This window comes from Nannospalax galili, unplaced genomic scaffold (genome assembly GCF_000622305.1).
Source record: "Nannospalax galili isolate Female #2095 unplaced genomic scaffold, S.galili_v1.0 scaffold95, whole genome shotgun sequence".
Taxonomy (NCBI): Eukaryota; Metazoa; Chordata; class Mammalia; order Rodentia; family Spalacidae; genus Nannospalax; species Nannospalax galili.
The window spans coordinates 6,465,560-6,474,949 of NW_008342393.1; the positions used below are offsets into that span (position 1 = coordinate 6,465,560).

At 38.9% G+C, this 9,390-nt stretch overlaps 1 protein-coding gene across 2 annotated transcripts in view; it reads right to left on the minus strand.

Annotated features, from left to right (window-relative positions):
- The window catches only part of Ca10 (carbonic anhydrase 10), a 591,432-nt gene that overhangs the window by 407,475 nt on the left and 174,567 nt on the right, over positions 1–9,390 (minus strand). The window lies entirely within an intron of this gene.

Below are 9,390 nucleotides of genomic sequence, written 5' to 3' on the forward strand. Positions count from 1 at the left end.
GTCTAGTGCTTGGTCAACAATTGTATATTAAAAGTCTTCCAGTGCAAAATTATTAAAATGCCAAATTTTATTATTATTATTACTATATCTCCTGCATGTGCGTAAGTGCACCCATATTTTACAATGCCCACAGAGATCAGAATAGTGTGTCAGATCCCCTGGAACTGGAGTTACTTATGGTTGTTAGCTGTCATGTGGGTGCTAGGAATTGAACCCAGGTCCTCTGCAAGAGCAGTTAGTGCTGAGCCATCTCTCCGGCCCCAAAATGCCAAATTATTTTTTAACAACTGAGATAATTTGCTAATTCTCCTCAGATATTTCAAAGTCAGGTCAAGAACAAATTTCTTATTTTTCTTTTCAAATCCTCAACTTGTCTTTAAAAAATAGTTTAATCAATGAGGCTTGAGAGATAGCTCAGCGATTAAAAACACATACTGCTTTTGCAGTGGACCAGAGTTCAGGAGTTCAGCTTTCAGTAACCATATCAGGTGGATCATAACCCACCTATTACTCCTGGTCCAAGACCTTTGACACCCTCTTCTGGCCTCTTTGGGCACCTGCACACGTGTGGCACATACTCACAGAGACATATATGCATATGTTAAAAATAAATTAATCTTTAAAATTAGAAATAAGACTATCAAATACTTAAATGCTTTTTTCACTTCTAGAGTATATCACTCAGTAATTCTGAAGCATATTCTCAGAAAGAGTAGACCTTGAACTTTCATAAACCACCAAATTGTGGACATTGCTCTATCTAGCATGTCACTTCTCCCATAAAATGGAATGAAGTACAAAAAAATTAGTTGAACTTTCAGAACTTACATGATTCTATAAATATGCTAAAAAGACCATGAATCAAGCCACAAAAATTCTATGTCCAAAATATATACTATACTTTGTTCTATTTACAAATGATCATGGTAGCATTGTGATTTTACTGGAATCTTGAACCGTTTTCTCCATAAGGAAAATAATTCCCTAAGCAATGAGTGAACAGCTCCCTAGGATAAAGAAGGTGGAAGACCAGCAGAGATAGTCACTCACCAAGGGACTGGCTCCCCAACCAGTTCACACTATGAGTTTCCAAGCTATGCCTCAGAATCACTGTAGTCATCAAGCACTATGGCCTTTAGGACACTTTGCTAGTAATGAGTATGAATATTCCATCTGAACTGGACCTCCTTTTCACTAGCTTAGACAGCAGCTGTCAAAGACACTTCCTTGATGGACAATTCTGCACCAGTTTTCACAGTACAGAGTAGCTAAAGTAGAGGCTGTGGAGATTTATTATCTGCCAGAGTAATGATAAATTTATCAGAAAGACCTTTTTAAATCCCAACAAATTTTTGGTGTAAGAGAAATCTTGCTAAAATAATTGATCTCTTGGCTCTACCTTTGCATCCTAGGTAGGCCCATGAGGAACCACCAAAGGCTAGGAAAGGGCACAGCATATACAAGATCTTTTCAGCACTGGGACATGGGAGGAGACTGACTGTTGGATAGGTACATCCTCTGAAAGAACTAGCAATGGTTGGATGTCTGAACCCTAAGCAACTCCATAGGAAGGGAGGCAGAGAGTCATACCACCTATCCAATTGGCCAGCTTCAATTACATGGGTGGGGGTCTAAGGATAGATACAAACATAGAAGTCAGGGAGCAGGGAGGAGCTTTGCCATCTTGGGCCAGGAGGCTGGTGGGTGCTGATCTGGAGAGCTCAGCTGAGATGTAGGGAAAAATGCCCACAGACGTCCATGCCTTTCTAAGTAACTCCCTCCCGGACAGCATAAGTTTGTTGGCAAGCCACCCAAAAAATCTTTATTCCCTAAACTGTAGTTTTTGTCATAAGGACAACGTGGGGAGAGAGGGTGGCAGGGTGCCTCCCAGAAGTAAATTTTACTTTACAATTTGTGTAGTCAGCAGGATACGTGGGCTATGACAAACTGACAAACTGGAGGAGTTTGGGAAGAGTAATGATGATGTCTCTGATATAGAAAAAGACTGAAGCAAAGTCAGGGAGGGGAGAGTGTGGGCAAAAGAAATATTGACATGGTGAGCTTACTGGAGCTAGGAATAGTCACATGGACTATGCAATAGATAATGAGATGTGCAACTAAAATGAGGCTGCCTAAGTGAATGAGTTAAATGGGAGAAACCCCAGGTAGCTGCCATCTGGTAAATAGCATGTCTGCTTAAGTGATGGAGGCCGCTGTCGTGTATGAAAATTCTGTAAGGACTGTGGAAGGTCTAGAAAAATTTTACAAGCCATGGAAGCAGAACTGGTATCAAAAGAAAAAAAAAAAAAAGCAGTCTGAAACTGCCTGGCCACTTCTTTGCATAATAAAAGAATTGTCTGAGGCAGAGACAATAGCCCAAGGGGATACTGAAAAAACTAAGGGGGTTATAGGCAAATTCAGTATTAGCCTCAGAACTTGCAAGTAAAATGCATGAGAAAGAAAGGGAACTGGGGATTTTAACTTGCTTAGGCTTGGGGACCAAAGAGGAAAGAGAGCCCAGATTAGATCTGTAATACAAGGCTCATCCTGGAACCAGGACACAAGGGACCTATGGAAAAAGACAGATAGTAATGAGAAAGGGAATGGTCTAGAAATAGAAATAGCCAAAGATGCTTCTCACATTCAACCTTTAATACAAAGAGAGGAAAAAGTCATGTTTCAACATACTAATGAAAGCCTTAACAATGGTCTGGTGCATGGGACTGTAGCCAGCAGAAAATACTCCACACTGGAGCTGTTGAAACTAGGGAAGACTTTCAAAGAAGCAATGAAGGAGGCCCTAAGCACATGGCTTATGAGAATATGGAACATGGGAGAAAATGGAACATGGGAGCAAATGATATTCTAAAGGCTTCAGAAGCATCAAAACTAAACTATGTAACCACCCACCCTTCCTTGAGACATAGGCTGTATAACCTAGGCCAATACAGGAGGTAGCAGTCCCTAATGGACTGGCTTGTGTGAGGATTTAAGGTATTTGATCATCACCAGTGGAGGTTCTTACACTTAGCAGGGGCTGGAGGACCACAGAAGAGAGACAGGCATTATTGAGAGAACTAGGTATAAGAAAAGCAAGATATGATGCCCAGTTTCCTGGGTCAGATAGGACTGTGTTCACCAGAGATATAAGAAAAACTTGATGCAACAGGGACCTCAAGAATGGTAAAGTAAAGAAGGCTTTGGCAGAGCTAAGTGACTCGAACCAGCATGTAAAATGTGTCTGTAAAATAATAGAACAACTACAAGAGATATAAAAAAGACAAGACAGAAAAGGAGGTCCGTTTGGGTTACTTGAAGGCAAATGTGGCAAGATTTATGTCTAGCCCAATTTACTAAAGGAAAAATTGACAAAAAAGTAAATTCTGTACTAAGCAGTTTCTGGAAGGCTTTAAACCCCAAAAACAGTTCACAAAAGGCATATAAAGGATAAAAACTGTCCCAGGGGTAGTTAAGGATCCCCAAAGATTAAACAAGGTACGTTTCTCTCCTGAGAAAGGTTATGCTAGGGATGGAGGCACTTTTCCTTGCAGGGCTTCCCCCAGCGGCCAGATATGGTCCATAGAGAGATGGCAGATATGGCTTCGGCCAGGAGGAAGACCCAGGGTCTACCTGACTTGGGGAACCAATAGGTGCAGCAGGGACAAGAGGGGCCCTCTGCCTCCTCACACTGGTGCAGGGTCAGGCAACTTAAGCCAGCACTCATGAGTTTATCAAGGATAAAAAATTACAGGGAGGCTCCATGTAAAATCCCCATAATGTAGAATGACTCCAAAGGGATAACTACAGATAGTAAAGAACTAACCAAGTTAATGCCTCTTATCCATGCTATGGTACCCAACAGAGATCTGTTGAGAAAACAATGAACACAAATGGATGAAATCTTTCCATGCTGTATTAGACCTGGTCTATGTTTAATTTAATATATAATGTTAACCTCTGAGTGTTTTATAGGTATAACCCATCTGACAGATATTGAGTACTCCTGAAGAAACAAGGGTCAGCTATAGCTGTAATATTCTTGGGAGCATTATGGTTGGGTAAGACACAAGTGATACTCACCAGAATGGTTGATAAAAGTCTACAATAGCCTAATCCTATGTGAAAATAAAAAACAAAGGCTCCCCAAACTGTACAATTATTAAGTAAAAATTCCAGTACTGGGGTGGGTTGGGTTGCCCTCCCATGAGTTGTTGGCCAGAGAGATCCTAAAGATCCTCAAATTAACAAAGGATGTTGCCACTAGTGTCAGTTATATGCCAGGAAAGTCAGTAAGGCCATATTGCTGAAGATACTGCTAACGTGAGAGCTGGAGAGGGAGAGCTGGAGCCAAGACTAAGCTGAAAACTCCCTGCCACTGGATGGATGGCTTTCATAATGCCAGGAGGCACTATTCAGATGGCTGGGGAAGAAGTATCCCCTGCAATTCTGCTCAACAATGGACCCTGCCTGCTACGCTCTGTTGATTGCTAAGCAAAATATGTCTGCGGGTGCAATAATGGCTTGACTAACATACGTACAACCTACAAATTTCTAACTGGGTAAGGCCCACTCCTAGGGGTGAACACACATCTGGTGCTGTAGAGCAGGCTAACCCCCTGTAGCAGGGGAGGTTATAGGCCCCAGTGGGGAAGCCACTGCAAGTATTTTGGTAGATGAATATGATATACCTGTTAAGGTATCTTCTAAGCATTTGTTGGTTTTTTTTTGTTGTTGTGGTTATTATTGTTTTAATTTTATTTTATTTTTATGTGTGTGTTTGTATTGCCTGCATGTAGATAAGTGCACCTGTGTTGTGCAGTGCCCATGGAGGTCAGAAGAGGCTGTCAGATTCCCTGGGACTGGAGTTACAGACAGTTGTTAGCTGCCATGTGGGTGCTGGGATTCGAACCCAGGTCTTCTGAAAGAAAAACCAGTGTTCTTAACTGCTGAGCCATCTCTCCAGCCTCCTCTTCTAAGCATTTGTATTTATACCCACAAGTTAGATTATTAGGACCATCAATGTTTGTTTAGATGTTTCTGCTTCTTTTCATTTGTCTTTATAGTAGGAGAGATACCACTGAAATGGATCAACAGCCACATGTTGGAAACAAATGATGAGAAGGAGTAAGAGTTCAATATCTCATCATAATAAAAAAAAATATCATCCTGCATCTGTCACCCTCCAAGGCTCAGGGTCTCTTGTAGAAGAGATGGTGAAAAAAGATTGCAAGAGCCAGAGGAAGGGATGGAGTGTTGATTAGGTGTGTCCTCTGAAAGAACTAGCAATGTTTGGATGTCTGAAACCTAAGAGACTCTGTAGGAAGGGAGGGAGACAGTCACCCCTCCCACCCAATTGGTCAGCTTCAATTACATGAGGGGGCGGGTCTAAGGATAGACACAGACATGGAAGAAGCCAGGGAGGAGGGAGCAGCTTTGCCATCTTGGGCCAGCAGACCGGTGGGTGCTGATCTGGAAAGCTCAGCTGAGATGTAGGGAAAAATGCCCATAGGCACCCATGCCTTTTGAAGTAACCCCCTTCTGGACAGCATAAGCTTTGTTGGCAAGACCCGCCCCATCCCCCCAAAAATCTTTATTCCCTGAACTGTAGTTTTTGTCATAAGGACAACATGGGGAGAGAAGGTTGCAGCATACCTCCCAGTGGGCCTGAAAGCTGAGAGAACGCATAGCGTGGGCCCCCCAGAAGTAAGTTTGACTTTACACTGACATACCAAGATGCAGGAAAAACTATCTTAAGCATATTTAGAGATTCAAAGAGGAAAAGAATTTAATTTAGTTTTCCCTTATGGATAAATTTCTTAATGCTATAGAACTTCTTGGGCCTTAGAGCAGATGTCAGACCTATTATCTGCTGTCACCTGTGTGAAAAAAAGACTAGAGTCAAGAAGATGCAGGAGGCATAGTATCCTTGACTAACAGTGAAGTGATAAAGCCTGGTCTCTGTTACTGTGGGAGCTATTTACATTTAATAGGGCTTTTTGCTTCTGCCTAAGCTTGAACCTCTATATAGACAGAGCTTGGGAACATTTGCTACAAAATAAATGATGACATGCTAAATGATGCCATGATGTGCAACATATTCTCTTGCTTAGATCCCAATCAGCTAAACAAGAATGGAACTGGGACAGACTTAAGTCTATATGACATAATACAATAAAACATTGCATAAATACACTGAACACTGTGAAAGTGAGGGTGCTGCCACGTAAATCTACCAAACTGTTAATGGTTGCCATTTTTTGAATTGAATCTTCTGTGGAAGAACGTAAACCCAATGAGGTCTATTTCATCATGTTCAGCCCACTCCTTCCATCTCTCCGTAGACATATTCAGTGCCACAAAGCTGCTTTATAACCTTCTTGATCATTGTTTATATGTTTTCTATACAGGTTTATCTCCACACAGCACAGTGTTTCTTTTTAAAAAGTCTCATATATTTTGTATTTGTATTTTGTGTTATGCTACAATTTGCTTTTCCATACACAATTGAGATTTATCACTGTTGATATAACCAAAACCAGTTTATTAATTTTAAGTTCAGAAATGTATTCTTGCATAAATATCTATCAAAATAGTGCCATTTTGGGACCCTCTTGGGACTTAAATTATTACAGAATTGATACTTCTTGGAGAATTGAGAACTGTATATATTAACTCGGGGTTAATGCACATTACCATTCTTCCCTTTCATCTAGACAGCTAAATCCTTCAATTCCATTAAATTTGGGGGATGCTGTTGCTAAAGGCCTTTCACACATATTCACATAGCTATCGGCTTTGTGTAGTACTGTTATGAAAGGTGTTTTCAGATTCATCTTACATCCCCTATTTCTTATGGCTGATATTTAAAAATACTGTCAATATATCTTAGTGATTTTTGATGTAATAAACTTGTTAGGTGTTCTTCTAGAGGTTTGGCTGGAAATGGTCCTTCTATATAGACAATGATGATCTATTCAAATAGTGACATTCTATCCTTTCCCAGTCATTCCACAGTTTCTTTCTTTCTTTCTTTATTTTTTAATTTTTCCATGTCCAGGATAGCAAATAAATAATCATGTACTAGCTGTGGCACCAAATATTTTATTCAATCTCTATCTTTAATGGAAATGCTTTCTATATTTCATCTGTAAATATGGTGTTTTATTTATAGGATTTTGGTAGAAACTATTCAACAGATTATGGAAGTTTTATGTAATCCTTGCTTTGATAATAATTTTATTATGGATAGAGTGGTGCTAAAAATTTAAATATCTATCTCCTATTGAGATGAACAACTAACTTTATTTTATTTCTTTAATCTGTATAGAGAACTTTGTGGAGTTTTTTTGACATTGACATTGATGGTCCTTTATCACATTTTTGGAAAGGAATCCTTTTTTAATTAATTTTTTTTGAGAATTTCATACATAAATACTGTATTTACATAATTTGTATTCTCCTCTCTCTTTCCCTTCCACTCTTACAATGTTTTACCTCTACTCCCTCTGTTTTCTGACTTCTTTAATTATTATTGATATATATATACAATGTCCTGAGTTCCTTTACTGTTGCTAGTGTATACATGTATTTAGGGATGACTTATAAAAAATAGTGTACTTTACCTTTAATGTCCTGTCAGATTTAATTGACTCATACTTTATTTAAGATTTGTATATGTGACCCACATGATAATAGTTTTGCCTCCATTTCTCTTCTGCTTTAATCTTATTTTCTGTCAGATTACATCAACTTCATAAAACCAGCTGAGCAGTATTTCTTATTTTCCTGCTCTCTGCGAATGGTTTGTCTAATACTGATTCGTAAGTCCATTTAAATCTTTATTTTTCTAACAAACTATTTATTATAATATTAGTTATTGATTCATTTTAATTATCAAACTTGTTAAGCAAATGTAATCATTCATATTTTTCTAGAAAATTATCCAGCTCCTAAAATCTTAAATATTTGGCTTAATACAATGATGGATCAAAATAGGGAAATGTTCTTTGCTCTCTCCAACAGGACTGCAACTACGTGACATTTCACCATGCACACTTCATTTGTGCAACTTCTGTTGTTAACCATTCTTGCTTATTTTTTAACACAATCTAATTTATTTTCATGAGGCTGGTTTTGGTTTTATAGGCAAAAATCCCCGCCCCCACTGTTTCTCTCCTAATTCCTTGCTGGTCTTCTGGAGGGCCATTCTGTAGAAAAGTTCTAAGACACCCTAGGAAAAACATTACAAAGGAAGTCAGTAAAATCAATGGCTAAGAACAGAATACACTGCAGGTGGAGTGAAAATCACAGAGGAAACTCAAAATAAATTTAAAACGAGAATGCTCTGAATCCATAAAGATAAAAATATTATAAGAATTATTTTTTATTGAAGAGATCGGGCTTTAGACAATAATTCCTAGGCAGTTGGGATATGTGAAGTGTCTAATGCATACTTGTCTTTTGGTGGGATCAGGGAAGGGACACTAAATAATTTACACACTGGCTAAGTATGTATGTTAATAATTTAAGGGAGTGCTCTGTCTAAGCCTTTCTAATTTCGTTTTTATATTTCTTTTTTCTCTATGTGTCTCTGCTATGTGTCTGAGGCAGAAGAGGGCCTTGCAATGTGAACTTAAATGTCATCTTGGCCAGAAATCAGTAGCAGATTCTACTGAGGATTTCTTACCCTTCAGTACCTCCTTGTCACTTAAGGAAAATTTGAAAGCTAGCCTCAGTCCCAAGTGTCATATAGGCTTTGCATATACAAAAGCCCTTTGAACTCACTAAATTACAACAATAAAGTAGCTAAATTTAAACATGAATGTAGTCGTCTAGAAGCTGAGCTTGCTTTTTAATCCTGTTTCCTTGCATGCCCTTGCCGGCTCCTAAACAGATGTTTTCCTTTACTCAGCACGTTACTGCCTGTTTCTGCTTGCATTATTTTCTTTCTCAGAGACCCTCTACCCTGAACACTAGAAGAGGAGTTCTAGAAAATGGGAAGAGATTCTTTGCCTTCTACAGTGCCTGACACCGAAGAGTCAATAACTCTTTCCTAGACAAAACAGGTAGAAGTGGTTCAGTCTGCTGCTGGCATCAGCCCACACCTTCTCTACAAATACAAACACTAGACTACACATACTACAAGTCTAAATTTTACTTCTCCAAGAAACAGTGATCCTCAAGTTCAAAATGTCTGTATTTCCAACCAGGAATATTTCCTTCCTCTTATTTATTATTTTAAATTATCTCTTTATGCCAATCATCACTTTTTATATCATAAGATAATGATTTCTAGACATTTTCTCTCTTTCACAGCGGGAGTATAAACTCTCTTAGACCAGAAGCAATTTAATTTTGAGATATGCATAGCAAAGCAAATTATGTTTACTG